This window comes from Lampetra planeri, chromosome 34 (genome assembly GCF_965212315.1).
Source record: "Lampetra planeri chromosome 34, kcLamPlan1.2.h2, whole genome shotgun sequence".
Classification (NCBI taxonomy): domain Eukaryota; kingdom Metazoa; phylum Chordata; class Hyperoartia; order Petromyzontiformes; family Petromyzontidae; genus Lampetra; species Lampetra planeri.
Window position 1 is genome coordinate 4,773,929 of NC_136140.1, and position 27,958 is coordinate 4,801,886.

General features: G+C 43.8%; 1 protein-coding gene across 1 annotated transcript in view; it reads left to right on the forward strand.

Annotated features, from left to right (window-relative positions):
* The first annotated feature begins 12,394 nt into the window (after positions 1-12,394).
* The window catches only part of LOC144730051 (isotocin receptor-like), a 35,501-nt gene continuing 19,937 nt past the window's right edge, over positions 12,395-27,958 (forward strand). Inside the window, exon 1 of the mRNA XM_078610565.1 lies at positions 12,395-12,513. The gene's annotated coding sequence lies outside the window, so the exon portion shown is untranslated. The remainder of the gene's footprint in view (positions 12,514-27,958) is intronic.

Consider the following 27,958-nt stretch of genomic DNA (forward strand, 5'->3'; position numbering starts at 1 on the left):
TTCGTTACTAGTACAGCCACAAATCTGGCTGTCGCCTGATGAAGCTAGTTGTAATTACTGGCGAAACGTCGTACTCAGATTGTAAGTGTTGTGGCTTGGCTGTCCAACACACCCGGTGTGCTGTACTCATAGCAAATTTGCATGTTCTGTTTATGTGACAAATCTTACTAGTTGTCTGTGTCGGGTGGTGGCGGGTTTAACGACACATTTATATATTTACGCGATCTGACCCAAAAAATCTCTATAATGTATGATATTGGTCGTGAGAGCCTACTGCGTGTTAAACTGTGCATGGTGCCCTTCTGGTCAGGCGCGGTTCGTTCACTCGGGGCGATGGGGCACCGCCCCACCAAGCAGCCGGAGATGATAGATTTTTTTTCGAATAAAAATACTTTTCTAGAAATGTTTTGTTGTGTTAACACAAAAAAAAGATTCTTTCAACGTGAATTGCCCAATGAAGGTAACAATTTCAGTTGTTCACATTAGAAACCACGGCAACACCACAGGATGGTTTGTGCCTCCGGGAGGTCTCGGGGCGGCTGTGAAGGCGTCCGAGTGAGAGATTTCACCTTCGTTCGTTGCGATTCGCAGCTTCGCATTTTCGCCACTTCGTTTGCGATCCATTCAGGGCGATGAGAGAGGCACCCGTGGCTGTAATGACGACGATGTCACGACGCGAAGTGGCACTGGGGAAATGTAGCAGGTCACGGCTTTTGGCAGTGTCAAAGTGGTTGTGTTGTGTGGACTTGAGGGTCATGGGGACAGCATTTGAGTGCTTTCTTGTTTTGTTTCGTATTGTCTATAAACGCCGACCGTTGTTAGATAAGACAGTTGTATCACTTTCACCGGAAGGCCAATGACGTGACGAGGTTTTTCTTTATTAGAACACCGACAGTTCAGGGGTCACTCGCAACAGCCCCGCCCAGTGGAGATGTCACGAGCCGCCATTGCTTCTGGTGCTGTAACGACAGCCACCATCGCTCTTCGTCTCATCGACGGCAATGACAGGAAATTGTCAAAGTTGACAAAACGTTTACTCGGCTAGATGCTACCGCGTCATCGATGCACGTGCGCTCCGAACCAGCGGAGCTGCGGGACAACGCCCCTTGACCTGGGTTTTGATTCCTGACATTCACGGGTGGGCAACCTGCGGTTCTGGAGTCTGCACGCTCTTTAAGGCCTGGCTTCGTGGCGTTATTTATGAAGGGCCCCGTCGTCTCGTGTTCACCACACGGTGCACCGCGCCTCTTGAAATTTAGATTTGTTTTTGGTATTCTCTTCCCGAATTTGAAAAATGATGGAATTAGAAAAATCTGCGATTGGCTATCACCGGTAGCAAGGCAAGTGGGGATCTGAACTTGAACAGACACCTCTTCTAGGTGGACTCATCCTTTACATTAGTACCCGCTGCAGTGCGTGAACTTTAGCTCTAAGGATAGATAGAGAGAGAGGCAGCCTTGCTTAGTGCTGAACACAGCCGTACCAATTGCCCAATAAAATCGCTTTTCTCCCAGCAGTCTGTTGAGCTGCACCGGGGATCTTTTGCCTTGGGTGTATGGTGAATATCAGACGCCACTGCGACAGAATATGAGCCCTGAGTGGAGAGTGCATGGGGAATGTGATTACATTGATTACATATTCATTGGCCGGCGCGAATCTCACCGTGAATGCTGAATTAGCATTACTTTCCACGGGGACTTACAAATATAGTCACCATTTTATATAAAAAAAAATATGCAGAAGCGTGTGAATGCAGCGGTGTAGCGCGGTGGTGCAGTGGTTAGCGCGCTGTGCTACGAACCCAGCGGGCCGAGTTCGTTTCCCGCTCACTGCCAACACATCTTAACAGGTCCCAGGCATATCCTAGGTCGACTCAGCCTCAAATGAGTACCTAGTGCGATGCGTAAACATCGCCACTAGGGATGACAAAGGCGGCCGGGCGTGGTGCTGGCCACCCACCCCCTCGTGTGCTGTGCCGGCCTTCATCGGTGCTCGCTAACAGCACTTGCAACCAACAGCCTGTTAAGGCTACACGGGGGATCTTTGTCTTTGTAGCGCGGTTGGCAATGGGCCCTGTCCAATGATCTGGCACCTGGCCCCCGCCCGCACACTCCATAACTGCCAGGCCACTGCTGCGTGCGTCAATATGTTGCGGAAGAGCTCCAGATATTGGGATCAAGGTCCTGAGCTGAAAACCCCCCAAAAACAGCCTCCTTACAAGATGCATTCATAAATTCACCATCGCTTCTGAGGTTCGCAAGCAGCTAAGGAGCCAGTAGCGCGGCCACATTTGCAATCAGAATCAGAATATTACCTCCTCCGCTTTATGGATATGGGAAATTTGTATTCAAATTTTTTTTGGTAAGAATTCCGCTTTGTCGTCAGGTGTCTTTTATGTTCATCGATGCACGAAGAAGTTCGATAAATGATGAAGAGACAGGCGAAGCTGCGCTCAGAGAAGTGAACGCTTGTGCTGTCGAAGACGTCACGTGACCTGTGAAGACCTTTATGTTGAACTTCTTTCGCACCATACGTAACCAACTGTGCTCATCGGAGGTGAATGATAATGTGCTGCTCGGCACTTCTCGATACGCATCGGTTGTGCAATTGGTCACCGTGCCAACATGGAGACGTGTATTTATGTCTTAAACGAGAAGGCATAAATACAAAAAGGTTTAATTAAAGTAGGCAGACAGACCATGAAACCGCCGTTGGGGACCCATTAAAAACACAAAAGCAGTTTCTGAAAAACACGCGGACGCTCTTTTAAATAAGAGCCTGTGTTGCGTTAGTGGTCTGGAGAGGTTGTCTTCAGTTCTTTAAGGCACTGTAAAGTTCAAAATAACTCACAAACAAGCGCCTTGTGAACGACCCACCGCGGAAGTTTGATCTTCCACGAAGCTCACGGTGCACGCTAAACCGTATCCACTGCATAAAACATGGCAGTCGATGCGGATACCATCAATTCCATCTCGTAGTTCCCATAATACTTGTAAGTAAAAGTAACAGCTTCAATGTCCACTCTTACAACATCACACAGCGACGAGACGAAAATAACAACCCGAACTCACATTCTTGGTTCTTTCGGTAAAGTCACGTAGAAGGGAAATAATAAAATAATATTTATATAAAACAATAAAAATTATCACGACGTTTCGACTGCAACGCAAGCAATCATCATCAGGTGTGAAATCCACAGAAAGAAAATTTGAAGAAGAAAAAAAACCCGAGCTCACGTCAAGTTTGCAATCCACTACTGATGCAGGCCTCCAAATATCACGTATGTCATGGTCATTATTTGGAAATACTTTCACCACATTGATCAGTATGGATTAGTGGAATTAAAATACATTTAAATTAATATATATTTTTTAAAATGAGAAGCGACTTGGCTATCACAAGTGATAACTCAACGAAGTGGCGTATTTATAGCAGCCAAAATACTCTAAACGCATGTTGATTATAAAAATGGAGGGAAAGACCGGAGGATGTGGAGAAAAATCCACGCGACCACGGGGAGAGAGAGAGAAACGTAAACTCCAAATGTACAGCAGCAGGCGTCAGGGTTGGGATTGAACCACCAATCTTCTGCATACCAGGCGAGGGAGTTAAAATCTCAAGTTAAAGTTCAAGTTCATTTATTAGGTATAGCCCTGTGAGCCAGTCGACTCTTGAATCGGGTGCAACTGCAACAAACAAAAAACTAAAACATGAACAAGAAAACATCTTAAAGTGACTATGTGAAAACAGAAAATCCAAGAAAAGACAGCAACATATTTCAGAAAAAGCACCGCACACCAAGGCTGTTTGCAAAAATTCCAGTGGGATGCAAGTCAAACAACAACAACAACAACCACAAGACAACTTAGATTAAAGCCATCAGTCTAACTCCATACTACAACAAACAACCATGGCCAAACCAAACAACTTTTTCGAAATCACCAAAATAAAGCCATAAAAGCAATGTAACAGTGATCATAGGAACTGTGACCGAATTTTCACAATAAACGACATAAACAACATGTACCACCAAACTCTGCAGCCATAGCTGGCTGCATGAGTCACTCCACAACAGCAGGAGCATCAGTCGGAGTATCAACATTTTTCAATGCACCTTTAACATCAGCACACTACAATCAAAACACAGGTCATACTTTGCAGCGATCATCATATTTTAGGCCACTGAATATCAGTGGCAGCTCGGGGTGTATAACTCCTCTAGAGCAAGTTTTGCGTGAAGATATCATAGGTAGTGATTCAAGTTGCAGTTTATTGGCAATGTCATTAAAGCCACCGTGGCGCCTTTAACTCATGTGTACAGATTCATAGCCACAGGGCCCTAACCCCTTCACCACCACATAATTAATATTACTACGGTATTATTACTACATATATACGATTACTACATGTATAATACTACATATTAATCCAGGAAAGTGTGGCTGTGTTTCAGGAATTTTTGTCAGGAGGGCTTTATTTGTGGAAATAAAACAAAATAAAGTGTATTCATATTGCATATGGGATGCAGCCAAAATGTGTAAATAAAAACACCACTGCACGCGAGAAGACAACTCTGAAGCCCTACACAGACAGGTCACTCATCCTTCCTGCTGTACTGCCTCTTACAAGTACCAGCTCACTACCTTACAGGCTGGAATCTCAAACCCCCACTGCGCCCGCACGACCCATTAACCGAGGAAACCATAAAACATAATAGCTGCTTAAAAGCACGCTTTTTTTACTTGTAAAAAGGACAGATTCCCCAAAAAGGAGACCTTTTGAAACGAACAAACAGTGCAAAACTGTGGCAGCAAACAAAACCTTGACACTGTTGTGGTCTGATTGCTTGTCCTGTCTACACTTTGATTAAATTCCACGCAAGCGAGTGGCTGAACGCTTGCTGTCGCCGGTTCAATCGCCCGAGTCAGCCCTCACTGCTCAGCGGTGATGCTGCGACTTCTGGAGCTCGGTTACGTAAACAGTGCAACAACGGCCAGACCACAAACTGCATTTCCTAAACTAAATTCTGGTGTACTTGGCTACTTATGTCCGTGACTTGCCACCGCCTCTCATTAGAGACGAGACTCTTTCGCATTGAAACGGGCAAAAGTCAGGGGGGCACGTATGTTTATTTAGTTTATTTTAACACCGGCATTTTTTTTATTTTTTTTTAAGTTAATATGTATTTTACCATTATTAATATCTATTCGTTCCTCTTACTTTTCAAATGGCACTTAAACATTGAAAGAAAATTGACAACATTGACCAAACGTAATTGATGAAGATTCAAAGGTAACACCTGTACACCTGAATTTAATTTTGTAAGTCATACATTAATTTCAAAATATAAATCATGCATGCGTTAATGTTAATAGAAATCAGTTTGTATGTGTGTTAAAATAAAACACATTCCTGCGGAGGGAGCTGGTAGGAACGTTGGGTTGCTCGGTCAATGGCCAGGGTCAACGGCGGCGTGGTGTATTCCGCAAATATGGCCGACTGTGAGGGCGGGCACAAGCCGGCGTGAGTAGGTCAAACGTTGAGTTTTATAAGGGCACCATGGGGTGACCAGCCCCTCCCCTCCCCACTGGTTTAGTGTGAAGGCATCGGGGGGGGGGGGGGGGTTAGAGGGGCACGCGGTGGGGTTTTGCCCCACCGGGTCCCGCACTCGTCATATAATGATGCACTGATTCATTGAATAAAATCGATGAATACGCTCACGCTAGATATGTCGCATCGTTGTACACAAGCAGTGGGTTGGTGCTGACCTCTTAGGGGGGTCCAAAGAAGAAATTATCTTTTGGGGGACCCCCTTTCAATGTACGATCTCCCCGGAGATGAATGAAACAGATATAGGCCAGGGAAATCTATGTAGTGAGATGGAGAAGAAATGTCCACGAAAGATATTATAGATGTGGCGAGATGAAAGAATAGAGATACAGATGAGATAGAGATGCAGTGACACGAGATGCAGACAAGGGACTAAGATGGAGTTAGACGACAGAATAGAAATACAGACAGGATAGGGGTGAGTCATGAATTAGCAATTTATGTGAACTTGCTTATTTTTGTCCATTAGGATTGGTATTTGAGATGATACAGGGTGCTTCAAAACAATGTGAACACTTCGGAGAATTTGCAACAAAGCCACAAGAGATGTGCTGCCTCCGTCCTCTGGAGACCACCTGGAGAAGATTCCAGGCACGTGTTGACAATGATGGCGAACAAGCGGAGACTTTTTGACTTTTTGAAGCTATTAACATTACATTTGTTATCATGCTACAGTGTATTATATCCGTTCTTTTCCACTAAAAACGATAGTCCCATGTAAGTGTTAAAAAAAAGTTGAAGCACCCTATATTTTTAGTTCTCAATTAGTTTCATTAATCCAGGGCCCCCTTCTGCTGCATTGGGCCCGAAAGTATATCCTCGTTTTTTAGCGCGTGAGGATGAACTTTGATGAATATATTTTGTATGTTAACGGCTCACACGAACAACCCCGAGGATCAAAGAGATGGTCCGTGGATCGTAGTGGCGAAGAAAAAAAATCAATAAAAGAAAAATCAATCATTCGCGAATCAAATCGTGACTCCTGAATCGTGAAAATTAATTGGGTTGCTGGGGCAGGTGAATCTGCACACCACAAGCAGTTTGCAGCCCATACTACTCAAACTAATCGTCCTGCATTGTGGCCAAAGAGCTTATCTTAGTTGAGGGGCATGCAATTCGTTGTGTTGCCTACTCCAAACAATGTGTCCGCCAATGAAAGATAAGCTACAAATGGTTCAAGCCTTGAATGGTTAAACTGGACGCCTCATTCCAACAGTAGAAATACAACAGTGAAGAAGTAATTTGTTGCTGCACGAGTACAGTTAACAAAGAAACTCAACACACTCGTCATTAACACTATGGCTTTAAAAGTAACAAAAATACATATACTAGTTTAACATGTAGGCTTTCGCGACCAATATTATCCACAAGAGAGATTTTTTGGCAGAGCCAAGGCTGTCGCCTGATGATGCTGGTTGTAATTACCAGCGAGACGTCATACTCGAATTGTAAATGTTGTGGGTTTACTCTGCAACACACCGGTGAGCTGAACTAATAACGAATTGGCATATTTTGTTTATGTAATAAACCTTACTTAAATGGCTGTGCCGGGTGGTGGCGGGTTTAATGACACTTTATAGATTTACACGATCTAATCCAAAAAACATCTATTGTTGGAAAAAATCACGGACAAAGTTCATGGCAATGGCCCATTTTCCAAGCAAATTAATCGAGAGATAAGAGTGCATGAGGGTTGAAGACTGCGCTTCATACCATGGGACCTGATGAGATTAAAAAACATTTTCTGATGACCAAACCAAAAAAATCTCCTATCTCATTGCTCAGTTCGATTGTAAGAATTGTTCTTCAACCAACCAGTGAGTTGAAATTATAATAATCTTAATTGGCATGATAAATGCTTGTGCGTGTGACAATTTGATTTATTTGGCATTGTCGGGTGGTGAAGGGTTCTGAACGGTACAAATTCGGCCAGCTGATTTACGTGGCCGAAACCAAAAATCAATTTACGATTCATAACATCGGCTGAGAAACCCTACTACGCATGAAGTCCCTCGATGTAAGAGTGAAATAAATATGATCTCGCAGAGGAATGATGTGAAGTCAAAGGCGCTATGAATATAAAAACATGGAACACGAGTTATGCACATCTTTTATACAATGTTTATTTTGTTTTTTACAAATGTTATCAGATTCCATCCAATTAAATCTAAATGCATGTTGTGGCATGGTTACTTAGTGTGTTAAAAACGCCATGTTCTTCACGATTGCATGCGTGTCTTAGTCAATACCCAGCGGGGGAAGCCTTCAACATCTGTTTGGATTTTTTGGTTCGCGTGCTGCGATTGAAAGTGAATACATTGTAATGCTCGCGAAGACAAAACTTTCCCCAAGTGCAGCGTTGGCAATCGCGTACGCAGCCAACACAGGGATTAGTATCGCTCGTAGGTAATTACTGTTTGCTCTGCTCCATTGCAACATTCACAGCAGTGGTGGTGTTAGCTGTCGAGCGCGTGGTCCGCGTGCCACAGCAGCAGTCTCCGTGGACTGGAGTGGCCTCGGCATTGTAAGCTACGAGGAGGTGCGGTGCAAACATTTGGCTTTGCGCTTCCTCGTGATGCTTCAACATGCGCGGATGGCGCGGCACCTCCGATTAGCACGTACGGTGCGAAAGAAGTTCAACACGCGCGCATACACAATGGTCAGCAGGTGTTTCCAATCACACCTCCTCCCTACCTAAACCACCTCCGTCCACCAAGCAGCATGAACGGATACACCACGGTGAGTCGGCAGTTCGCGTGTGTCGTGGGGGTAAATTGTGGAAGAGTAGGCCAATTTCCATCTCGAGAGGGGCTCTCGAGAGCTCCGTCTAGTGGAGGCTCTTCCGCCGGAAGTGGGGTGAGTAAGCAATTCCAGGGCTGCCCCCCTCAATCTCTCCACGACCAACCGCGATCTGTGAGCACAGATTGTTGTTTCTCTCTCCCCCCCTCCTCCTCCCCCTCGCAAGTCGTCGATGGCCCTTCGAGACCTCAACAATATCCACTCCACTGACCTCAGGTGGCAGCGACGATTCAGTGTGCTTCCGCTAAAAAAAAAAAGAATAATTGCGCAAGAAAATTGATAAACGGTTCAAACCGAATTAGCTATTTGAGGTGGGCAATTTTTTGGATGGTAAACATGCCCCTTCCCCAGCCCCCCCCACCACCACTGCACTCTTTCCGAATTGATCCTGCCGAAGAGGAGGAGGAGACGTGCGAATGAAAGCCCGATGTACATCGCAAAGGCAGTATGGCACTTAAACTGAGGATAATGGAGGGAACAGTGGTTTGGTGAAGCCACCGTTTTAGGTATTGCAAAATTTTTATTTTTAAATCCCCCCAAGATTGTGCTGGTTGCAGCTCTCTCTAATGCGTGTCCGGGTTGTGTTGTGGCCGAAATGTCACTTCCATGTGCTGTGGCCGCTTGTTCAAGGAACATTTAATTCACTGGATAACTCTTTGTTATGTTCCCTCTCTGGCAGTTTTCAGCAGTCTAAATGAGGTTTTATACCCTTTCGTAAACGCTTCTTACCTTTGATGACAAAAAAAATTTGGAGAGTCATTGCCAAAAAACGAAAGCGTCACTTAGCTAATTTAAATGTAAAACAAAAACCCATTGATGTTAAGGAAGCTCCCCAGCACACGTGAACAGAGACATCAACAAGGCGATGCTGAACAACACGTGGCACAACCTGAAAATTAATGAGAGCTTAACATTTAAGAGAGCCCACATCATAAGCTAATGCATTTTTAAACGATGCTTGTTACAAAAAAAACCTATTTATTTAGAACTGCTTTTTGTGTTTAGTTTGTTGTCATTCCCCTGCACCTCCGATTAGCGCGGTTGACTTCGTACGGCGCGAAATAAGTCCAACACACCATACATATACAATGTAGGAAATTTTCAATGCAGAGAGTCGATAAAAAAAGTTAACCATGGCCACGATGGTTATCTGATATGTATCATTTATCATTTGAGAACAAAGAAACAATGCATCGAACAGTTTTGTGATGAGAGCTCGCACTCCGTGGGCGAGCAATACACGGAATGAATTGAACATGCGTCTTTGCGATTGCTAGGGCACCGCATGCAGTTACATCCAAGCACGTGCGACGATGCTCACCCAGTCAGTGATATTAGTCTCAGGTTTGCCAAAAGCCCAATACGATCTATTTTAAATTAAATCATGAAACTATGTTTGTGTAGTGACATTGCGCCGACTGCTATCCAGCATCGGCAACTGCGGTGGACAGTTAGCGCACATTCCGTCGAGCATATACACGGCGTGTGTGACGGCAGGGCGGAGGAACTGGGGCAAAGGTCACGGAAGACTTAATCGGAAAGCTCCTGGAACCCGCTAGTGGGTTCGAGAAGGGAGGCGCGGCCAGGGTGGAGCCAGGGCGGAGTCAGGCCGCGCCGAGGAGAATAAAAGCAGCGGAGAACGAGAGCTCTGGGCTGCCGGTTCTGGGAGTGGACTCGTCTTGCCGTCGCTGCAGCCTTCGCTCGATAATTGCGTGGCTAGACAGTTGTTGGCTGTCTCGGTCGACGCCGTCGGTGCAACGCGGTTAGGGTTGTGTCTAGGCTGCGCTGTACGGAAACGGGAGCGAGAAGGAGGCGATCCTGGGTGTGACCGGCCGAAGGATGTTACAATAAAACAAGGCCCCTCCTGCAACTGCCTCGTGTCCGACTTGTCCTACACTACATTTGTATGCACTTCTAGATTTGAAGCTTTCGTGACTGCAAGGATTCATACTCTTAGTTCTTTCGGTAAAGTCACGTAGGTAAAATTAATAATAATTAATAATTTTACCTACGTGACTTTACCGAAAGAACTAAGAGTATTTGTATGCACGTTGAACTTATTTAGCAGCGTGCGTAGCCAACCGTGGTAATCGGAGGTGCGGGGGAAGGACAACAATATTAAGCGCAAAAGAAGCAATTTTAAAATTTTAAAGAAATACAAAAAGCAGTTCTGCAGAAATAGTTTTTAACAAGCGAAGCTTAAACTGTATGTGCAATCACCACCAACAATAATGGCTACAGCCTAATACCTCGGCGTCTGCACATTGCATTGTTACAGTTGATGGCCTGCAGCTTGACATTATCGGCTTTGTGTGGTTGGCATCGGCTCTGATGCAAGGAATGAAATGGGACCACCCTGCCCAATATCCTCCCTCTGGGCCATGGGTGCCAGTGCAGTTGCACCGCCTGCACACACCCCACACCGAAATTCCACAGTTGGATGCTCTGCGGATTTGTGGTAGGGGATGGGAGCGAGCGGAATAATCATTGTGTGGAGCACGTGGATGTGATAAACCCCCCACCCCCCCGCGACAATGAGTAGCATGCCAATTTACTTGTTCTCCAAATGTAATGTGCACGTTATGTAATAAGACACATTTGTTGTGTAAGAATCAGTGACGATCAAAGAAAGCTTGCGTATCCCTAAGCGACTGGACCTCTGCATTATAATGACTTTATTATCATCATTGTCGTGTGTGCATTTACCAACGTACCCCCCCCCCCCGTATGTGCACATGCCTACGACACGTGTGTGTGTGCGTGTACGTGCGAAATGCCTGTGTTTGTATGTGCACATAGCCTGGCACAACCGTCGTGACGGCATCACCGTCACTTCGTGGCGAATGTTGTGTGTGTGCGTATGCCTACGAATCTGTCTGTCAGTCTGTGTGTGTGTGCGAGAGAAGCGGTGGCAACAGGAGTGAGTGAACCACACACTGCGATCCCTGGTCGCTTGTATTCGATTCCCAGTCACGGCTAAAATCAGCAGGGAATGATATCCAAACCGGTCCCTGGTTTCCGCCCACCCACCCATCCACCCACCCACCCATCCACCCACCCACCCCTTCAGCATAAAAACAACAAGAATAATTGCGGTGAAGTATGGTCAAAACATTATTCCGGGACAAACTCGGCGTGGAGAGACTTCATGCAGTGTGTAGTGCATTGGCTAATGGCTGAGTTATCACCATTACTATGATTAGTCGAGAGTGGTCAAAACGATTTCACAAACGAGTTCCTTAACAGAGTTGCATCCTTCTAACTTCCACGCCTCTGTGCCCTGTCTCTTAATGGATTATATGCACCGATGTTTAGTTTGGGGATGCATTTTTGCTTTCTCTCTCAAATGCAAAAAATATATCAACAATGCACATACATCTCGAACTACAATGTAGATCTCCTCCCCCCATATATTTCGGTTAGATAAAACAAACTTACGAAACACTTCACAAAAATATCTCTGAAGAAAAAAAAACCCATTGTGATCGATGCGGTGATAGCAGAGAATAAAAAACGACAACTTTATAGATATAAAAACTACTTAACAAAATGTGGAAAACGGAGCGAAGCAGTTTTGTGCCACCCGAAGCTCCACGATTATATTTAGTTGCAAAGTTGCGTGAGTGCGCGCGGCGAGCGAGGCGTGAGTGGTTGAAATCAGCAGTTGTCGGAGTTGGTTGATGAGTGAGCGAGAGGGAAGGAACGTTGACAATGAGCCGCAACACGAAGTTGCGAGCGCAATCTTCAGACGCGAGGTTGATGGCGAGGGGTGGCATGTGGGGGGGTGGGTGACCGAGCGAGGTAGGTGTGACGTTTGAGAGGAGAGATGGATGAAGAGTGGTGGTGGGTGGTGCGGGAGTGGTGGGTGGTGCGGGAGAGATGAAAACGGAGTAGTGGTGGTGGTGGGGGGAGGAGGAGGAGGGAGAGACAACGCCAGCCTATAACATACACAGCACGGCTCCCTCTCTGCAGGTCTGCTGCGTGTGGTTGCTGGCGTGTGCGTGTGGACGCATGTGCTCTTAAAGAGGCGCAGAGTCTCCATCCTCCGTCGCATTCAGTCTGGGGACAGCGACGCTACACGCTGTCACTCAGCCTCTGGAAGTGGTGAGTGAGTGAGTGACTGCGCTGTTGAGCACAGTAGTCGGTATGGGAGTTCATTCAACACACACACACGAGAGAGAGAGAGAGAAACATTGTCACACGCACACACGAGGGTAACTTGCTGACAGTAGTTAACTTAAAGCAACAGTCTGCCAACGCTGATCGTTAGAAGCAGCTTCGGAAGAGAGCATGCATTGACTTGATCTGTTTCTTTTCGCAATGTTAATATTCATAGTTGTGGACAGAACGTTTGATTTCAATTTGTTCCGCGTGTACAACTTCGTAGACATTATATATGCCGTATATAGAGCTTAGGCAGAAAGATAGGTTCCTAACCTATATAAGGTACACACACTCAACTTTTGTGTGCCACTAACGACGAAAAACTCAACAGGTACTTAAATGTGCTTGTCTGTGATTTTGTCGTGCAGAGGCTCTGATTTGAATTTGAACTAACAGGCTATACTTGACTTGATACGTTTGCTGTAGATATCATTCTCATCGTCTATAGAGTACACCCACAAGGAAACGTTCAACTTTAACGGTAAAACTATGCACGCATATCCGTGGCCGCATATCGATGCAAATTCGTTACGCGACGCTTTGTCTATGTATATACGTGCATGTATGCTGCATTGGATCGAAAAAAATATAAGTGATATTCAACAGGAGGTATTTATGTATGGAAAATAACTGGTGAACTCCGGATAGACAGAGGGATATCAGCCGTCAGATGCGAGGCTAAAGCTCCTGATAATATAAGTTGCGTGTATGCCTGTAAAACAACTATACAATTATTTTAATAAAAACGTCGTACTCAGATTGTAAATGTTGTGAATTTGCTCTCTAACACACCGGTGTGCTGTACTAGTGACGGTTTGCCACGTTCTGTTTACGTGACCAACCTTATTAGTTGGATGTGTCGGGTGGCGGCGGGTTTAATGACAGATTCATATTTTTACGCGATCTAATTCAAAACACCACTATTATGACTGTTTAATATTGTCGTCCAAACACTATATTTGTCATGTTATGTACATATACGCGTGTTTTTTTACATGGGCAACCTGCACACGTGATGCATATTTTGTATGCCAATGTTTTAAAATCGACCTCCGCAAGATATATTTCGCCGAATGGCTCACAGGGCTATACCTAATAAATGAACTTGAACTTGAGCATTGATGGTGTGAGTAAGTTGAACATGTAGGCTTTCGCGACCAATATCATCCTTGATAAAGGTTTTTTTTTGGGTTAGATCGCGTAAATATTCATTATTGTTATTGTAGATTTGCTCTCCAACACACCGGTGTGCTGTACTAGTAACGAATTGGCCACGTTCTATTTACCCGACAAACCTTACTAATTGGCTGTGTTGGGTGCTGGCCGGTTTAACGACACATTTATATTATATTTCCCTTCTACGTGACTTTACCGAAAGAACCAAGAAGATGAGTCCCTGCAGTCACGAAAGCTTTAAATCGAAAATTAGACACATTTATATGTACGCGATCTAAACCCCCAGAAAACTATATTACGTATGGTGTGAGAGTTTACTGCCGATGGTAAGATGAATGCTCGCTGCGTTGTACGCATTTTATATAAAAAAAAAGTACACACTTTAATCACTCACAAAAAGGCGGAGGGGTTAATTGAGTAGAAGGCTGCGGATTACGTATGTAATTTAAACCTACGAACATTGGATTTCGTGAGCGTAGAAACCGCGAAGCGAGTGACGTGCATTGAATAATGGCGTAAGATCGCGGATTGGAAGTCGCCCTTCGTCCGAGCATTAGCTTCTCTCGCGAGATTGTTGAACGTGAGGATGCGGAACAACATGTACGACCACGGATTTAAAACAATAAATACACCGAGCAAGTTAATGGCTCTCCCTCAAAATGCTTGATGGAAATGAGCAATTTCCACACACGCAGAGGGAAAAACCGCACAAACCCATCGTGTAATCAGTATGAATTCTGTTCTCCGTGGGCATATATATTTTGTTCAATTGGAACGTGTTGACAGATGGGGGCAGTACCAGAGTACGGATACGTTGGCAGCAACAGGCGTGCTATGAACGGACTGCCGTAGCAGGCTTCAGGGGAATTGGGAGCCAGGAGAATTGTGTGGTGCACATTCAAAAAGGAGGATCTGTAATGGCCGAGTAATGTTTTACAGCATAATGCGTCGACCTACATGCATCTGGAAAAAGGAGCCTACCGTTCCACATCTGCTGGTAATGAAATTGTTTTAAAACTTGCTTGGGTGAGAAAAAGAAAGTCATACATTTCTTCTTATTATTATTAGGTTTCACCGTGTTTTTTTTTATTAATTGCTACTGTTGTACGATTTACAGCCCAAGCCCTCCAGGGGAACTGATATTCAGGTGGGTTTAGACAATCTATAATTCCAGAATTGTATAGCATTGCACATGGGTTTTTTTTTTAATTTGTCCAGCTTTTCCGTACCAGTGCTTCCAAGACACACGACGACACCAGAGTTTGAGATAACGAGAGGCAGTGGATGGATCGAAGGAGAGATACTTTAGGTCAAAGGTCTAATTGGACGGCTGTGATGTGAATTTTACGGGCAAAGAATAGAGGCTAGCAGCTGTTTTTGAAGTGCAGATTGAGACAGGTTCTTCAACACTCACATTGAAGAAAATTCACACCGTTCACTGCAATGTGCCCATCAGTCACCATACCATATCGCAAATCACCATTGCGCCATCGTCAAGATTCACTGCTGCTCCACACAATTGGCTGACATTTCATCATTAAGATCATCATCGGCCATGATTCATTTACTGCTTCAATAGGCCTCCATAAGCCACCGACCATTTCTCAAGATGCTGCTATGTAATATTCCACCTCGCACTTGCGAACCAGCTGATTTATTCACTCCATCTCCACCAGTGCCTCTTTTAGTTTGTTTTGTATAAAAAAAACGCATTGCTCAAATGCTCATCAGAGCACCGCGAATGTCTCCAAAAGGAAATAGACTTGAAGACATATATCTGCTAAAAAAAGACTTACAAAAAAACGATATAAGAATGTTGTTTGCCATAAGTATGACTGAAAGTATGTTGCACAAAATGGCTCATTGAAAACGTTGGCAAAGAGTCAGGTGCTTGAGTAATTGACTCGAGATTAAGGAAGTATTTGCGACAGGCAAAGTGGAAATGGAATGGTGCTTACCATAATAGTGCATCTATCACAAAGGCTGATTTGTACATTTAAAAATCCACACCCATATATACAGTATCACTGAAGAACTACCACCATGCAACACATTGCGGACTTTGAACATTGTGCATAGCATTTGAAAAATGTTCATCACATTAGACATTTAAATATTAAGATGATGTGATGCATACATTTTGTGGAATTCTAAAGTTCTAACTTGCAGCGATAAGATCTTCTGAAGACCAACATAGTTCCAAATGACAAAAAAACTCAACGCATTCGTGACTAACATTGGCACAAAACGGAAATAATATATACCTTATAGGTAACGTTTTAGGCAATGGGCCTTCACAGCAGAGAGATAGAGAGGCCAAGAAATTGAGTGAATAGTGGAGACAGCATTATTTAACACCATGGGGCACTGATAGAATGCAATTTTAAGATGTATAGATTAACAGTCTTAAATTGGCATATGGACAGTTACCCATGAGTACATTTTTAGTTACCGACAAATGTATAATCTCCGATTGAGATCATTATTTTGGCCACTAATGAACTGGTCACGTTGACTACAGGACACATAATAATAAAAATATAATAATTTAGGTTTTTCTGGCCAGGAAAGCCTCATTGAGTGCCAGGTGTAATTGCCATGTTTCTAATCAGGAGGTTTGGCCACTTTCTCTTTGGAGTGAGCATCCGTGCCGCTCGTTGCAGAGGTTCACTGTTCGAATCCAGTGGGTTACCCTGGTTATTACTGCGGGGTACAATTACCGTAATAATACCTCACTCACGCCACCATGTGCCCAATGTCAGGGTCCAAATTTGGCCAAATTACACCGCAAATTACTCTCAACTGTGATTATACACAGTAATCATCGCCCCCCTCCCCCCTACTGGCAGGCTAATGCCCCAGATCACATGGCAACGAGACTATCTTGATTTTTTTAGTTGTTTCTTGGTAAAAAAAAAACTTAAATACTCCACACAAAGGAATCAGTAGCACTCTTGCTGTACTGAATTCTACAGGGACCTCAATAACCTGACAGTCATGAGCAGTATGCACACCATTGCAACACAATTCAGGAATCCCCCCCCCTCCCCACTTTAAAATTATGAATTACATTCGTGTACCACCACTCACTCACTACACCGTAGTGGGCAGCAGAGGGCAATGCAGCTGAATCCACTATTGTACTGTACTTGTATGCGTCCACGTCTGTGCTCTCCATCTTCATCAGCCCGCGTTGACCAGTGCAGTGAAGTATGGTCAAATTAGCACTACAACCCACGCGGAGTCGATAGAGCCCTCATTAATCAATGGAATGACAAAGAAGGGCTGTACACGTACCTGTTCCGCAACAACCAAACACATTAGTGATGCATCTTCTTGGTTATTTCTGTAAAGTCATGTAGAAGGGAAATAATAAAATAAAAAAAATTAAACATAATAGAATAAAACATAATTGTTTTATTATGTTGAATATTTATTATTTTATTATTTCACATAATTATTTTATAATGTTTTATTTTTATTATTTTGTTATTTCTCTGCTACGTGACTTTACCGAAAGAACCAAGAAGATGAATCCCTGAAGTCACGAAAGCTTTAAATCGAAACATTAGTGATGCTGAACGATGAATGCGATAGCACACAAAATATCTCTCTTCACAATATAAACAGCCTCCATTTTGAAATATTCAACTGGGTGGAGGGGCGACCCACCTCTGACGTACAAAGCTTGGGACACATTGCAAGAAGAACGTCCCACAATAACGAAAGAGTTAGAACGACATTGCCTCGAGTGGAATACTGCATTGTGATGCAATTGAAGAAGAAAAACAACGGACTTTGAATGTCCTGGGGAAGACTTAGAGGTTTTCAAGGAGAACTGCTTTCAAACGACGTCGATCCTGGGAATACCTGGACAGGTGGCAACCCTTGCCGCCTCGCAGTCTGAAATGGGAAAGTTCAAGTTCTGGTTAGGTATTCACTCAGTCCGTCATACCTTCGTTGTTGATAAAAAAAATTGTAGCACTGGTTGATACAAAATTGTTATACCACTGAGTAGGGAAATCAAGAGTGGTTGTTTTATAGAAGAACTAGCAGAAGTACCCGGCGTTGCCCGGGTGAAAAATATATTTCTTAATAACCTTACATATATACACAGATGGGCTGCTGCCCCCCCCCCCCCCAGCCACGATCTCCTGGGCCGCTGTCCAGTAATATGTACGGCCTATAGTGTGGTGGGGTGTCGAGGCCTAGTACCGTGCAGAGCCTCCGGCCTCGCCTAAATTGCCCAACCGGCTGAGGCTGGGTACTGGGGCCGTTACCCCCCCCCCCCGCGCTACAATAATACTGTCTAATCGCTATAATTTTATTATCTACCGACCCTATAATAGTAATTGCACACATTGGGGTGGGGGGGGGGAGTGAAGAGAACGTGAAACTTTGATGAATTTACCTCAGAGTCGCGTGTTAATGCGTGCGCAAATTTTTAACAGGAATTAAAAATGGCGTCCACCCCGCAGCGAATGCGTCGCTAGCCGTTGCCAGGGGCAACCGCCGTGGAAAACCAAACGGACCAATCGTGTCTCACAAATCCCTCACATTTCGTCCAATGAAACTGCGCATGGTCCGGCGGACACACAGACACACACACAGACAGACAGACAGATTTGCGATTTTATATATATAGATAAACTTGCACCCTCCCCCCGGGAGCATGTATCCATAATAGAGGTTTCTTTTGGGGTTAGCTCGTGTAAATATAAGTGTATCGTTAAACCTGCCACCACCCGACGCAGCCAATTAGTAAGGTTTGTCACGTAAACAGAACGTGCCAATCAGTGACGAGTTCATCTTTCCGGCAGGGGCGGTTTCTTCATTAGGGCGATTGGGCGACACACCACCAATGTCATTCAACCACAGAGTCACGCTAGCCGTCACTGTGCCTCTGGATATAGTCCAATCAGCGTCATGTCACGTTCTGTGGAGTACCGCCTCTTTTTGGGCGATTTCACTCCGGCTGAGATTCGCCCAGAGTGTTCCCATAGACTTACATTCAAAGATGGTTTTTTTCGAACGGGGGGCGCTGCAATGCATTCTCTATGGCTTCCGGGAGGGCTCGCACTAACGTGCTTACGTCATCATACGTAAGCACATTTCAGTCAACAATTTTATTTGTCGCCACCTAGTGGAATCTTTAATAAAAGAAACTTGAGTGGATTGTATTAATAGTGAGTATAGAAACAAACAAGATGTATTGTAAGAGTCACTTTATTTTTCATTAATATTAAAGAAGTGAAGTTGCCTTTACATGCTTAAGCTGTTAATTTATCCTTTGCATGGGTGGACCTTATCCTTATAAATCATCCAGACATTTGCCCCCCCTGAAAGATTTTGCAGGAGCCGTCACTGCTCTCCGGCATGTTGGAGCGTAAACCCACAACATTCACAATTAGAGTACCGCGACGTTTCGCCGGTAATTACAACCAGCATCGTCAGGCGACAGCCAGAATTGTTCTGGCTGTGTCGGGTGGTGGTGGGATTAACGACACAATGGCATTTACGCGATCTAACACAAAAAATCCTCGATTAGGAATTGACTGCTACCTGAAACAATGGTAAATATTTGAAACATTTTAAGAGAAATACTGTACAGCAGATATGAAATATGCGAATAAACATGTGCACAATTGTTTTACGTATACTTTCACAACCGGCATTATTCGTGATGCTATTCTTTCGTGTTAGATCGTGTAGGTATAATATAAATTCCCGGTAACTCATCCGACAAGCAAGCGAAATGTTGACGACGCTAATACGACGTTTCGCTGGGGATTACATCGAGCATCATCGGTCATTCACAAAAAAGCTCAGCTCTCTCTCGCGGAAGCTCTGACGCATGTGCGTGTGTATGTATGTTGAACTTCTTTCACGCCGTACGTAGCCAACCGTGATAATAGCAGTTGCGGGGGGAGGACAAAAAACTAAATACAAAAAAGTAGTTGTAACTAAATTAGTTTTTTATTTAGTATAGTGGTGGAGTGTATAGTAGTGTAGTGTGTTGTAGTGTAGTACTGTAGTGTATAGTGTACTGTGTCGTAGTGTAGTGTATAGTAGTGTAGTGTATAGTAGTGTAGTGTGTAGGTATAGTAGTTTGTATGTAGAACTTCTTTCGCACCATACATAGCAAACCGTGCTATTCGGAGGTGCGGGAGAAAGATAACGAACTCCAGATCTAACTAAAAATAAACGAATTATGCATCAATGCGATGCAAATTATTGAACAAAAATTGTAAGGTACATGATAGACATTTAAACAGTACGTTATGAAATCTAAATTAATTTAATAACATTACAGGGGTTCGCTTGTGTTGTTTAATTTTGTACAATCCTCTCTCTGAAGGCATGCAACATTATCTTTGCGTGATTTCATGGGCAGCAATGATAAAAAAAAACTATCCCACAATTGATTGACTGCAAGAAATGTATTTTTAAATTCATCATAACATGGGCATTATTGAAATTGTGGCCAATTCCTTGATGCTGCGCTGTGTCAATGCCACTTAAATAAAGACAAAACAAGGACATTTTAAATACAAAATGTACAATAAACCAAGCCTCCTATAAAAAATAATAATCAACAATTCGAATGTATAGTAATGTGGAATTATATTCAAATTTTCTAAAATACAATTTGACTTTGATTCGTTAAAGGCAATGAATGTGTACAATATGATAAGCGATCTGAAACGCCTTTTTCAAACGCACGTCATTGCAACAAAATCAAATGCTCGATAATGGTCGTGCATAGTTTAAATAATGCATTAAAGTGGGATAATTTATATCTTCATTTTAATGCAATGATTTTACATTTTCATAGCCAATTGAGAGGGTTTATTGTCATTGATGATGTGCCTTCGCGGATAATTGAGGCCGCAAGTTTTTGCCACGAAGATGAAAGTCCAAACGGAGGCACTCGCAATGGTCGAGAGAATTCGTTTTCTGAAGCTCTTACCGCCAGCCTTAATTGGATTTTTTGTTGTTGTTGTTAAACGGAACGTTTTATATATTTGAGTGTCCAAAGACATCACAGTTAGGGTCATGCGAGTCGTTTTGCTCGCTCAGAGTAAACAGTTAAAGGCGAAGATTTTAATTTAAACGACGCCGTGCCTTAAAATAAAGATGCTACATTAAACACAAAAGAGCTGCTTCATATTTATTCTGATGTTTTCTTCATTACAGCGTGCCTACATTTTAATTATGCATCCATAAGTTTGCAGCATATCCATAAATACAAAACAGTATACATTACACGTGACAATAATTTAAAGCCCTTTTGGCAATCCGCTGCTAAATTAAAGGATCCGTCTGCTGTGTCGCTCACGGGGGAATGTTTGACCATACTTCACCGTGGCAGTATGGGTTGGGGAAGGGATGTGAGTGACATTGATAATTGTTTTTTTACCCTTCTATCTGGCAACAAAACTGACACCTTTTTTACAAGGAGTCATGTTTGCATAGACCACAATACCTGCAGTCATAATGCAAAAAAAACATAACTTTGATGATGTATGCACTGTCCTTGAAGTTGATTGGTCCACACCCGAGACAGCTTTCCTTAGAGCCTAGTCTCACATTGGTTGGACCAGATGACGCCAAAAGGCGCACAACTCAAAGAGAATGTACCATCAGAGTATGAGAGCTCGGGGGTAAGCATTTACACCATTGGAACCTCATTTGCCAGTAACAAATATGATAATTGTTTTTTTAACCTTCTATCTGGGTAAAAAAACAATTACCATATTGAACTCAGGTTACCCGTGCTCACGGCGCAGTTTGCCCATCAGGATGCCACCGTCACAGTCTGGAATTGATTTACCAAATGCTAATTCAATAAAAGAACTGTGGTTTATAAATACATTTAAATTAAACGAATTATTTGGTTATGCTGCATTGGCAGCGGTGCACAAAGCACGATTAACAAAACACGCAACAAATTCGCCAATAACACCGACTTACAAGGATAGATACACACACGCTGTTGACTGTAATCGGAAACATTTCTGGCTTTGCCCCTTCTTCACAGCTCAAATGTAGCCGACATAGCTGTTAACCACGTATTAAAATGGGAGTTATTTAATAAAAGCCTTTGAGTTAACTGGGCGACAGCTTTAGGTTCAGAACCAATCCCATAGGCTTGGCAGTAAGGGGTGTCGGGCAAAGGCAAGTTGAACAAAGGGGGGTTCTTAAAAAGAACAGAGGACCCTTAGGCTAAAAAGATGGTATTTTGGCTCAGCAGAGATTCCTCTGCTCAACAGAGAGTCCTGAAGCTGACCCAAGTCCCCGAACGTACGATGAGAAGTACGTATATTATTGTGGAGGGAAAGACCCTCCGGCTATAACTATTGATTCTGGGCAAAGATCAGGTCTTTGTATTGAGCAGACATGCTGTTTATGTTGAGCTACGTATGGCAGAGTGCCTTCACCGCTGCTGTTGTCAAGTCAGAATCACAATCTTTATTTATCCTCGATACAAATCCGATGAGCTACGAAGCTCTTTTCAACAGATGTCCAGTAGGGGGCACGGGGTCAGAACGTTACACCAACGAACAGTTACAAAAAAAACCCGCAGGCGTGCAAAGTATAGGAAAGGTCAGCAAATGCACTAAAAATAAATAGGTACAATAGATAAAGGAGAACAGGTCTCCTCGTCACTGTGAGGCAAAAAGTTCATGCGGCGCTGTGGGAGGAGGGAAGACGTTTAATTTACAAATTACTGGGCAAATGAGAAGAGTTATTATGGTGATGACCTTCTTTGAATTGGTATTGCATCAATCAAGAAGTTCGTAATGAACTGGAACACTATTAAATATTAAAATGGTATACGGTATGGAGTGTGCGATATTTCACATGTACCTTGTGGTTTGTTACCAAAAGGTAGATTAAAAAAAAACATTATTAGGATCGTTACGCTGCGTAGATAACACGGGATATATGGATCTGCCAAAACATCGCGTTGTTCACGTGGTACCAAAGCAAGTCAGTCACACAGAGATGATATTTGTTATATTTTTACCCTTAAACATTGTTCTAATCATCCGGCAAAATAAACACAACGATTTCACGGATAACTTGAAAAATAAGGCAATATTTCTGAGCACTTATCTCGTGCTAAAGAAAACATGGACTGCCCTTTAGATGCAGACCAAAGTCACTCTTCAAATATATTTAACTCGGGTAAAGGTAAAGCTAAAGGTGCGACCTTTGTTCTTGTGTTCTCGCACCACTGCCGAGGGAAGGGCCTCCACTAAAGGGGGCTCCAGAGAGCTCTTCCACAGCAGGGTGTTTTTGGCCTACTCTTTTTTTTTGCTGGCCAGATGTTTCAGAAGTGGTGGGAGTAGCGTAATTTTACCCGCCGATCTACTGTGGTCTACCCAATTTTACTGCTGGGTGGACAGAGGTGGTTGGGGTTGGGGGTGAATTGAAGAAATGTGCCCATTGTTGAAGCTGCCATGCTGGGAGATTGAACCGGCGACCTCTGGTTTGCTAGCGCAGTGTGCTAACCATTGCGTTATTAACTCAATAAATAGATCCTGAAACAACATGGTTTATTTTTTATTCCACAGTTCAGTGGAAAAGCTGTGAACGCTCAGTGTGTCTCACTCCATAGGGAGACAGCAGGTATAAATAAAGGTTCAACCTTTGCCAAAACCCACCACTGGTAATGTCCACATAACAATCGCCTGGGAATCCAATTTCCAAGATACGCATTTTTTCTTCTAAAGGGAGAAATATGGCTATTTTTGCACCTTCCAGACATCAAAAATGTAATTTACACATTTTAGCGATGAATGGTTATTTTTCTTGCTCCGGTATATGAGCATCCGTGCGTGGTTATGCACATGTAACTTTATTCCACTGTAGCATTATTTCAGCGGTGCATGGATAACGGCAAATCATACTGATGAAAGCTACAGGAAGCGTATTAAAATGTACCATCGCTGTTGTAGCAATCACAGACTTGTTGTCTCTGAAAACCTTGCCCACTGCCAATAATCGACGATGAGCATGCGCTTACTTGTGCGGTCGAGGAATCTGTTTATAAATAGGGCTGATTATGGTTTTTTTCCGCTCACAACAACCTGAGGAGAGCTGCAGATACACCTACGACACAGTTTAATGTCGATTGTTGTCTGGTTGTTGTTCTTGTTGTTGTCTGATTTAAATTGAAATGCCACAAGTGTGGTTCAGCCCCCCCCCCCAGCCGAGTGAAATAATTATTTTCGTTTGAATTCTCAAGTATTACAATTCTTGTTCTTGTTGTCAGCCTGAAAATTCGTAGTGCTGGGCGCTGGCGGTGACATGTTAATTTCCTCGCCTGCTACAAAGGAGGTCTGTGGGTTCGATCCCAACCCTGACGCCTGTATATTTTGGGTTTGCGGTGTCTCTCTCCCGGTGGTTGCGTGAATGTTTCGCCAGGTCCTCCAGTTTTTCCCTCCCACATTTAGAATCAACATCGCGCGTTTAGACTATTTGGCTGCTATAAATGTCCACATGATAAGCCACTTCGTTGGGCTATCATTTGCGGCCAGGTGTCTTCTGAAAAAGATCTCTGTAGCTCAGTGGTCCTTACCGAAATAAATGTTTGCTTTCTTCCATTTCTTCCTTTACCCACTTGCTCCTGTACAGCGGTGACCTCTGAACTCTTTGATGTCATCTCTCTGCCGCCATCGTTTACGTTCATCTTCCTCTGCTCTCTCCCTCCCCCACCCCTCCTCTTGTTCTACAAAGACCACAAGGAGGACTACTTTAACAAATGACTTCAGAATTTTCTCACAATTGCAAGTCAATTGCACTCCTGGTGTCATGAATTGAGGCCAACACATTTCCATTCTGGACTCTCACAATGAGCAGAGGTCTTTTTTTTGTTATTCCACATGAGCGTCCTGCAAAGAGTGTCCGTCACCCGTCGATCAAACCAACATTTGTAATATTCAGAGCTAGCCGAATAAGCTAAATTAAGTGAAATTACAAATAAATAATAATTATTCTATAATTTGTGAATGGGCTGAAACCGTGATGTCGCTAAGTTCAGTACTCTGACATTGAATTATTCATCAGAGCCATCTGACCGCCTCTAGTGTTGCTGTTATTTATATATATAGAAAGACATTTTTCGAACAGTGATAAAAAATGTGATTTAAAAGGCAAAAAAACTCAATTGAACGAAGCGATTTTGCTGTTGCAGAGCTGTTATCATTGGGCACTTCAAGGCATCTGTCAGATGTCCTATATATTTTTTAGTGTTCGATAAAATCAATGTGGGTGGTTGGACAAAGAACGTGCCCTTTATTTGCATTCGAATGTTTTTAGAGACACAGCCAGACATCAAAAATCAGGCCATGGAGGGCACACACACGCACGCACACACGCACACACACGCGCACACACGCGCACACACGCGCACACACGCGCACACACATAGCGTGCCTACATATTTCATCTTCCAGGGGCCAAACATCGACATCCCGCAAATGTAATTTGCATCATCACTAGAATGACGGCAAGTTTTGCATTGTGAATGATTTGCTTTACAAAAAATCCGCTCCTGGATGAGCATGTGCATCATTTGTCGTTCTAAACGTTCCTGACTCTGTCGGAGCTCAACGGATTCAAACATTATTGACAAGCTTAGCTTGGCTTGTCAATTCGCTTTGAACATTAGCGACGGAAAAACTAAAGCGAACGATGCCATACCTCCCATCGTCTCTTTCCCCCCAAATTATCAAAACCTTGCTTTATTAAAAAAATATATGGATTAACATTGATCGATTATACCTTTGCAGAAGAGTAGGCCAAATACCCTCTAGAGGAGCTCTCTATAACTCCTTCTGCCAACAGTGGCATGAGCCAGTTTTGCCTTTAACTCATGCTGTTTGTTGCTGGCTGCATGGCATTTTGGGCCGATGAGCTTGCATGAAATGTAAGTATGTTGAACTTATTTGGCACTGTACATAGTCAATTGTGTTCATCGGAGGTGGGGGGAGGGGAGGGAAGGACAGCAAACTAAACACAAAAAAACACTCCCAAAGAAATTCGTTTTCAATGTCGATGATTTAAAAGTGAATAGCTCCAGCGACTTACTAATGTCGGAAGGAAGAGCGTTCCAGACGGCCGAAGAAGCGCATCTGAAAGCGCGCGATGCGGTGACCGTCTCTGAATTTCGATTGAAAGCTTTCGTGACTGCAGGGATTCATCTTCTTGGTTCTTTCGGTAAAGTCACGTAGAAGGGAAGTAATAAAATAATAAAAATAAAACATAATAAAATAATTCTCACGACGTTTCGGCCACAACGCAAGCAGCCGTCCTCAGGTGAAGAATGAAACACCACCAAGCTTGGAGCGTATATTTAAGCTGGGTTGGAGGGGGGGAGGTGGGAAGAAGAGCGCCTTGACAAAATAAATTGCATATCAAGAGGAATTTAGCATATGGAAAATGCGTAGGAGGTGAGCGGGGGGGTTTCAAATTAATATTATGCCTTAAATATACGCTCCAAGCTTGGTGGTGTTTCATTCTTCACCTGAGGACGGCTGCTTGCGTTGTGGCCGAAACGTCGTGAGAATTATTTATTATGTTTTGTTTTTATTATTTTATTACTTCCCTTCTACGTGACTTTACCGAAAGAACCAAGAAGATGACTGTCTCTGTTCGATGGCGAGCCAAAAGCCGCTGCCGCTGCTGCTGCAGGGATGACCAGAGTTCGCGTGATGGTGTGTGCTTGGCAACCGTGATTTAAAATAAAAAGCTCATCGTGAATGACATTCCCCCGGGGATGAGACTGCTCTTTGGGTAATGAGACAGGAAGATCATGGTGGAGGAAGCTGCTGCTGCTGCTGCCGAGCGAATAGACCTCACGAACGAAACCACCGTTCATTATCACCAACATAGTTTAAGCCATAAAGCACGCATGCAGATGTCAGAATGAATACGATGAAACACCAGTTTTGTGGATAAGCCATTACAATTCACTTTATTAATCTGCTACTGTCTAATTTCAAAATTGCTCTGAACATATGGCCAACTTAGAATGCAGGCCACCTGTGCCACAACTGTCACCCATCAGAATGTTTAAGCGCGTTGTGGCCATCGGCAGCCGTTTGCCTCCGTCTGTTTGACTGGTAACCGAGCAGTGATTGACTGAGCTTGCTTGGATCATTATCCTACCCTGTGTGGTGATTGTAATGAAATAAGTCGGCGTCGAAACCCATCGAGGCTCTGAAGTAAAAGACTCAACCCTGCACCTCCCCTCCCTCGAAATATTCTTAAAATCTAGTAAAAAAAAAAATTGGTACAATATTTTTACACCGGTGGTTGTTTTTCTTCAAAGACGAAATGTATGCTGAAATTATTTTGCACCGCACGTAGCCAACCGCGCAAATCAGAGGTGCGGGGGTAAGGGACAGCAAACTTAACCCAAAAAGCAGTTTTAAAGAAGTGGGTTTTCATTCGAGATTTAAAATTAATCGCTCCAGTGGCTTCCCAACATCGGAGGAAAGAGCGTTCCAGACGGCCGCACGAACACATCCGAGAAAGTGAGCGATGCAAATGAATAAGAGTAAATGTGCTCGTGGGTGCCTCCTCGAGTTCAGCGTTAGTCCATGACATCTAAGTGCAAAACTAAGGGGCAGGGAGGAAGCTTCCCACACCATCACGGAGCCCCTTCACTACCTCTCCTCCAGTGGGCATTGATTGGTAAGAGCATTCATTCGGGCATTTAGGCACTCACCCCCCCTCTTTCCCCACTCCCTTTGTTGTCTTCTCCTAGGGGGGATCAGAGCTTTGGAAGATGCCAGGGTTGTAGCGTTAATAGAAACGGTTAATTGAAACATGCCCTTTAGACTGGTCTCCACTGCGCTGTAATCCGTAATGTGTTTGTGCCGGTGTCAACCTCCCTGTCACGTCCTCCGTGTTGTGCACATGAACCGTTTTGTTCATAAAATACTGAGCCGAGGACTGACTGAGTCGTGCCTCCCACACCCCAAAGTTCCCCAGCATGCACTTTAAAAAAAAAGGTCACGGTACCCGGGTCGATTTAAAGCCGTGTTGCTGCAGCTCCCCGCAACAGACTTGGGTCCCTGAACTTTCTCTCGACTTGTGTTTTGAATAATTTAGGCCAGAACAGTGGTGGGGAGCAGGGGCACATATTTGTTCGACTCAAGTGACCTAGCATTTGACCAATGGGGGGCACTCCGTG